This window comes from Mirounga leonina, unplaced genomic scaffold, assembly GCF_011800145.1.
Source record: "Mirounga leonina isolate KUSES-001 unplaced genomic scaffold, KU_Mleo_1.0 Mir_176, whole genome shotgun sequence".
Classification (NCBI taxonomy): domain Eukaryota; kingdom Metazoa; phylum Chordata; class Mammalia; order Carnivora; family Phocidae; genus Mirounga; species Mirounga leonina.
The window spans coordinates 48985516-48993179 of NW_023270454.1; the positions used below are offsets into that span (position 1 = coordinate 48985516).

General features: G+C 32.2%; 1 pseudogene; it reads left to right on the forward strand.

Moving 5' to 3' along the window:
• Nucleotides 1-613: 613 nt before the first annotated feature.
• On the forward strand, nucleotides 614-769 carry LOC118022596 (annotated as a pseudogene).
• The last annotated feature ends 6895 nt before the right edge of the window (nucleotides 770-7664 follow it).

Below are 7664 nucleotides of genomic sequence, written 5' to 3' on the forward strand. Positions count from 1 at the left end.
AAATGCCCAGCAAAATAATTGATTATGTATGTGAAGGTTTTGTCCATGGTGTGCTAGAGAAGGAAAAAAAAAAATGCAGTCCAAAGCACAAATAGAGAAATTTCTTCTGACATGGGAGGTAATACTTCTTTTATTATAATTGGAGAAAGAGTGGAAGGGCTAGATTGACACACTTGTATTTTGCTATTATAGTAGTGGTAAACTGAATTAGGTTTCTTGAGATTGCCTCATTAATGAAATAGAATATACTGTTTGACAGTAGGGAGAGAGGGACCAGACTTTCCACTGATCTTAAACAGTGTGGAGGACTACTACATAATCTTTATAATGTCTTATTCATTTTTGGTGTAACCTATATATTACCTTGTATGTCGTCTAAGAGAGTGAAGAATACTTTTATTTTCATCTCTTATAGATAGAGTTTAGAAACAATGTACACCCTTAAATAGCCCATCTTTCATATGGAACATTAGACATATTCTTAAATTACAGTACATTGATTTGAAATCTTACAATAATGAGACATAAGCTATAAATCAGTATTGCAAATAATTGAATATGTGTAGCAAATGTCAATTGCTTAAGAAGATGTAGCTTTATCTTCTAATTAATGAGCTTTGCGCAGGGGCAGTATCGTAGCCAATGAGGTTTATCCGGGGCGCGGTTATTGCTAATTGAAAACTTATCTTCTAATTAATGTGTTTTACTTTTTACTTTCCTAAAGTAACCTGTAAATATTCCATTTAATTTGAAACCTATCAAAAGATTATTATAATAATGTCTACAAAGATCTTTAAAATGTCAAGGAACACAGTTTGTGGTAGCACAACAGCAAAAGTTAAGATGGAGTCTGAAAGCTATTGTTAAACAACAGTTTGCAAAAGTGTCAAAAATATGTGACAGAGGGAAGAAAAATCCCTTTTTGCTAAGTTGTCATCTGTGGCTCGTTATACCAGGTACATGTATTTAGACACTTTCAATGAGTTATCATGGGATCATATCCCAAAGTCATGTGTTGTTTGGGAATTCAAGCAGAGTGACCTGATGTACTAAGTATTCTGGTTTGGCTAATGAGCAAAATTTTGGGAAGGAAATCTGATCTGTCAGCTCCTTGATTTTGAATAGTGTGACCTAAGCTCACATATGCCAAGGTTTCTGCAATGCCAGGAGGAAGTTTGGGGGGATTTGATGCCACAGACACAGTTATAATTAATTTGATTTAACCTCATTAAGTCTTCTAAGTATTGTTTGCCACATTTACGTACATCAGAATAAACTAGTTCAGATATTTTGTCTACATGTAAATGAATGTATGGGATATGCAAATATATACATATAATAAACATATATATGTTATATGTATATGCATGTATATTCCTTCAAGCATTTTCAAAAGTCAGAAGCTTAAATAAACCAAGATAATTTATAACAAAAAATAGAATTATTTTGTATAATTTGGTTTATTTTAGAGATTTAATTCAATTTCGTTTGCCAGAAGTCCTTAGCTGCTTTACACATAATAAATAGATAATGCCTTAGTCAATCCTGCTGAGTACTGCCTGCAGGCATTATAAATGTCCATATTTATTTAGTATCAGTAATACCAATTTTCCTACTACTGCTTTTGGATACCTAGCTATAAAGCATATAAATAAGTGTGTGTGTATATATATATATATATATATATATATATATATATATATATATATATAGAAAGGAATTCATATATATATGAAATAATATAAATATATAATATAAATGTAAATAATAATTTTATAAATATAAAATAAGTGCAATATAAGTATATTTAATACAATAAAACTATATTTTATATATATTTAATTATATGTATTTACATGTAAATAAATCAAAAATGATTTCCATTTTATGGAATATTAATATAATTTAGTACTTCAAAGTTTAATCTTTACTCTCAAGTAAATAATATATATTCACATATTTAAATTTTTCAATGCCTGCAACTGATCCATTTCTACTGTTTTTTTAATTACTAAATCAAATACCAATATATATACAAAGATATATTTGCTTTATAAAATTAAATGCTTGGTGTGATAATCAGATATGTTCTATCATCCTCTTATTTTTCTTTTGTTATAGAAACTCCCAATCTCCTAATGGTATGTCTTAGTTGTCCACTGACTTCCTAGCTAAATACATTTCCCAGCTTTTTTTGCAACTATGTGAGACCATGTGATTAAGATCTTGTTAATGAAATGTGAGTAAAAGTAAGTAACTCTCAGGATGTTTTCCCTGAGCCTTCACTCTCTTTCTTCCTTCCTAGGACCTGGAATATGTATGTGGTGGTGACTAAAGGCTTGGCTGGGGGCGCCTGGGTGGCTCAGTTGTTAAGTGTCTGCCTTTGGCTCAGGTCATGATCCCGGGGTCCCGGAATCGAGCCCCTCATTGGGCTCCCTGCTCCGTGGGAAGCCTGCTTCTCCCTCTCCCACTCCCCCTGCTTGTGTTCCTGCTCTCGCTATCTCTCTCTGTCAAATAAATAAAATCTTTAAAAAAAAAAAAAAAAGGAAATATGAATAGAGAGATCATGCAGAGTGTTTTCTGGTTATAGTTTTACTACTTTTTATGTCTTAGAGATTTTCTGTGACCCTTTATGTATCTGAGAAACATGTCTGAGAAGCCTATATGTATCACCCTGCTTTTATTTAAATTATTTTCAAAGTGATGAGTTAGTATAAGTAAAGTTTCAATCTGAAGGTGAAGAGAATGTGAGTTTTCATGTAAGTTTTGCATAATTTTAACTCTTCTTCCAAAAAATGTTAAAAATTGTTCTACTAAAACACATATAATATCTAAAGTTTATTTCTATTAAATAAGAGGCATAGAGAGTAAGTCAATTGAAGAGATAAAGTGAAGTCATTTTTTAAAAATGCTCCATTAAAAAAGAACAGGCAAAAAAAAAAAAAATAGATCAGAAATCTACAGCCAAAATCATACTTAATGGTGAGAAGCTAGATGCTTTCCCTGTAAGATCAGGAACAATACAGAGATGTCTTTCTCACCTCTACTATTTAATATCATACTGGAAATCCAAGCCAATGCAATGAGAAAAGAATATAATAAAAGCAATACAGATTGGAAAAGAATAAATTAAAAGTCTTTTTTTTTTTTCATAAATGACAGAATTTATAACTAGAAAATCCCAAAGAAATGACAAAACAAAGCTCCTAGAGCTCCTAAGAGATTATGGGAAGGTTGTGGGATACAATATTAATACATTGTGAAATTTAAAACAAAGTACCATTTATATCAGCACCAAACTGAGGGAAATACTTAAATATAAATCTAACAAAATATGTAAAGGAAAACTACAAAACTTTGATGAAAGAAATCAAAGAAGACCTAAAGAAGTGAAGAGATATTCCATGTTAATGCGTATGTAGAGTCAATATTGTTATGAATCAGTTTTTCCTTAAATCATCTATAGATTTGGAATCTCAACGAAAATTCTCATGGACATCAAAAGACTGGTTATAAAGTTTGTATTGAAAGGAAAAAGAGTCACACTTGGCAACATGATACTGAAGAAGACAAAGTCAGTGACTGACTACTCAGTTTCAAGACTTACTATAAAATTACAACATCAAAATGACATGGTGCTCGTGAAAGAAAAAGACAAATTATTGACTGGAACAAATTGAGAGACCAGAAATAGAACCACACACATGTATTTAGCTAATCTCTGACAAAGGAACAAAAACAATTCAATGAATAAAAGTTTGCCTTTCGATAAATGGTGCTGGAACACCTGGAACCCTAGTTTATCCAAAAAAACCTGTATCTAGATACAGACCTTATATTCTTTGAAAGAAAAAAAAAACAAAACAAACAAACAAACAAAAAACTGCAACTGGATCATAGAATTAACCTAAAATACAAAACTATAAAACTTAAGAACATATCTCGGTGGCTTTAGTTTCCACAATGACTCTTTAGATAAAATAACAAAGGTATGATCCATGAAAGAGAAAGTTGAAAAATTGGACTTGACTAAAATTAAATATTTCTATTCTGCGGAGACACCATTAAGAGAATGAAATACAAGCAACAGATGGGGAGAAATCTTTGCAAAACATATATCAAGAAAAGTACTGGTATCCAAAATGTACAAAGAACTGTCAGAGCTCAACAATAAGGAAATAAACAAACCAACTGAACAATATATAAAAGATCTAAACAATCAACTCACCAAAGAAGACATACATACAGATGGGAAATATGCATATAAAAACATATTCAGGGGCACCTGGGTGGCTCAGTCGTTAATCATCTGCCTTCAGCTCAGGTCATGATCCCAGGGTCCTGGGATGGAGCCCCACATCAGGCTCTCTGCTCAGCAGGAAGCCTGCTTCTCCCTCTCCTACTCCCCCTACTTGTGTTCCCTCTCTTGCTGTCTCTCTCTGTGTGAAAATAAATAAATAAAATCTTAAAAAAAAAAGTATTCAACATCACATGTCATTATGAAATAGCAAATTAAAACAATGAAATTTCACTACACATTTATTAGAGTTACTAAAATCTAGAACACTGAAAATATGAATGCTGATGAGGATGGAGCAACAGGAATTTACATTCATTGCTGGTGGGAAAGCAAATAGAACAGCCACTTTGGAAGACAGTTTGATAGTTTCGTACAAAGTTCACCATAGTCTTACCATATGATTCAACAATAGAAACACTATATATTTACTCAATTAGGTTAAAAAATTATCTCCACACATAAACGTGGACACAAATGTATATAGCAGCTTTATTCATAACTGCCAAAAATTGGAAGCAGCCAAGATGTTCTTTAATAAGTGAATGAAAAAACAGTGGTAAATCTATTCAGTGGAACATCACTCAGTAATATAAAGAAATGAGCTAATGAGCTATGAAAGGACATGAAGAAAGCTTAAACTCATTTTTAAGTGTAAGAAGCCTGTCTGAAAATGTTACATATTGTATGCTTCTAACAGTATAACGTTCTGGAATGGCAAAAATGTAGAGAAAGTAAAAAGATCAATGGTTGCCAGAGCTTCAGGGAAAGGAGAGATGAATAGGGGGCAAACAAGAGATTTTAGGGTGGTAAAACCATTCTTTCTGATACTTTAATGGTGGAAACATTAAAGGCCATGTAATAAACTCTAATGCAAACTCTGCACTTTAGTTAATGATATCAATATTGGGTTATCATTTGTAAAAACTGTTCCACACTAATACAAAACTTCAATATTATAGGGAACTTAATAATAAAAATAGAAAGAACTTTGTGTGGTTGGGGGTAAAGGAGGTATCTGGTCATTTAATATTTTCTGTGCAATTTTTCAATATAACTAAAAATGTTCTAAAAAATAAAGTCAGTTAAAAAAATAAACAACCTGATTTGTGAAATTCTAAAATGTTCAAAATATTTTTAAATTTACTCATTCATGTATTTGATAATTTTAGTGTTTATATATATATATCTTTAAAACAAATATAAGGAAATGTTAAGGTTTTTTCTTTCACTCTATTTGGAAAACTCAGTGACCTTTACTTCTTACCCACATAGTCTATGCTAAAATATTGCTGTCTTCAATTATTTTTCCCTCATTCACAATATTAATGAAATAAAATATTAAGCAGAGAAACAGCCATTTTTGAGGTTTTAAAAATATTTGAAAGCGTATTTAAGGAAGATAAAACAAGAGGAGATTCAACTCCAAAGTGAAAGACCTGCAGGATGAGAGTTGGAAGCAAAATATAAAATTAAATGAAAATAAAAATATTGGATATGTCATATCTTGTTTTTAATCCAATGGAATCTCCCAGGAAAGAATATTTGATGAATTTTTAAAATATTAGGTGTTTACAACTTTTAAAATATGGCAGTTGTGATGAGCACTGGGTGTTGTATGTAAGTGATGAATCATTCAATTCTACTCCTGAAATCAGTACTACACTATATGTTAACTAATTTGAATTTAAATAAAAATTTAAAACAAACAAACAAGAACAACAACAACAAAAGAAATACATTTGGACTGTGATACTAGTTTTGTAACTTGACAAATATCCTTATTTCTCTAACCTTCATTTTCACTTTAACATAATAATTGTACCAAAACCAAGATTTTTGAGTGTTTATATATATTAGGCTATGAGTTAGAGACTTACAAAAATTGTCTTATTACTGAAAAAAATAAAATAAAATAAAGTAAAGTAAAATAAAATAAAATAAGGCATGCAAATGTAAAACCTCTGTCTCTGAAGTGTCCTTAATACCATCCCACTGATGAAGCTTCCATCTGTCTGCCCATCTGTTTCCATTTACTGTTTCCTTCACTTGTACCATATTCTGCTGCTATCTCCTCTTTTTTTTTTAACTACCTTCAGAATCACGCTTCCCACTGGCTTCTTTTTTTTTTTTTTCCCTGCCTAAAATATTCTAAGATCTGCTTTATTCTAAGTCCTTGGTATGTATCAGGGCCAGAAAAAAAAAAAAAAAAATTGGGGGAGAGGTGGAATATAAAACTATGATACTTCTTTGAATACTTCCCTTGTGGATGAGTTGGGGAAGTGAAATTAAAGAAAAGGGTCTGTAGCAGTCATGTTGAACCATGTACAAAGGGAATGCCAAGGATCTCTGGCTGAAATGTCTATATTCAAGAGACATTGAAAGTCATTCCCTGTGGGTGCGACTCAAGGAATGAAAATTTAGGCCAGGCTGGTTGCCAGGGAAGGAAACTCATGCTTTGAGCTGAAATCCCTGAACAGGGACTGTGTTTGAATAGTTGCCTTTTAAAACTCTCCTTAGTGCTGAACTTTACACTTAGATGAAGATTTAGATTTCTAAGTTCTAGTTGGATTTTCTATAAAGATAAAACACTATCATCTAAAAATTAAATCCGTTTTACTCTGCATGAACCCTCAGATCTTCGTCTTCTTCTTCTTCTTTTTTTTTTTTTTAAGATTTTATTTATTTGACAGAGAGAGACACAGCGAGAGAGGGAACACAAGCAGGGGGACTGGGAGAGGGAGAAGCAGGCTTCCCGCCGAGCAGGGAGCCCGATGAGGGGCTCGATCTCAGGACCCTGGGATCATGACCTGAGCCAAAGGCAGATGTTTAACGAGTGAGCCACCCAGGCGCCCCACTTCCTTTTCTTATCTCTAAATTCAAATAGCACTCCTTAGTCATTTTCACTAGAAAGCCAAGATTTATTTATGATTTCTTCATTTTCCCACTCTTACATCTAAATTATATATAGAACCAATAAACGGACTATATAATCTGTACTTAAAATACACTTTTTAAAATTACTGGCAAGGGAACTCGGTGTAGTGACTCTCATTAAAAATTATCTTTTTGTTTTCCTTAATACTTAGTTGCAAGCTCTATTTGGGCAGAGCCATATAGTTTTTGCTTGCTATTGAATGCCCCACACTACACAGAATGCCTGGCATATAGTTGGGATATAAACCTTTCTGGAATGAATTATCAAGCTAGTCAAACATTATTCAAGAGCAAGAAATAAGCTCTACCCCCAACCCAAACCCTTATGATAAATCTAGGTTGTAGATAGGGGAAACCCATTTTAAAATTTCATTGTTAAAAATTATTTTTACCAATGTCTGCAAATGGCATAGACATTTCCTACTGAAGA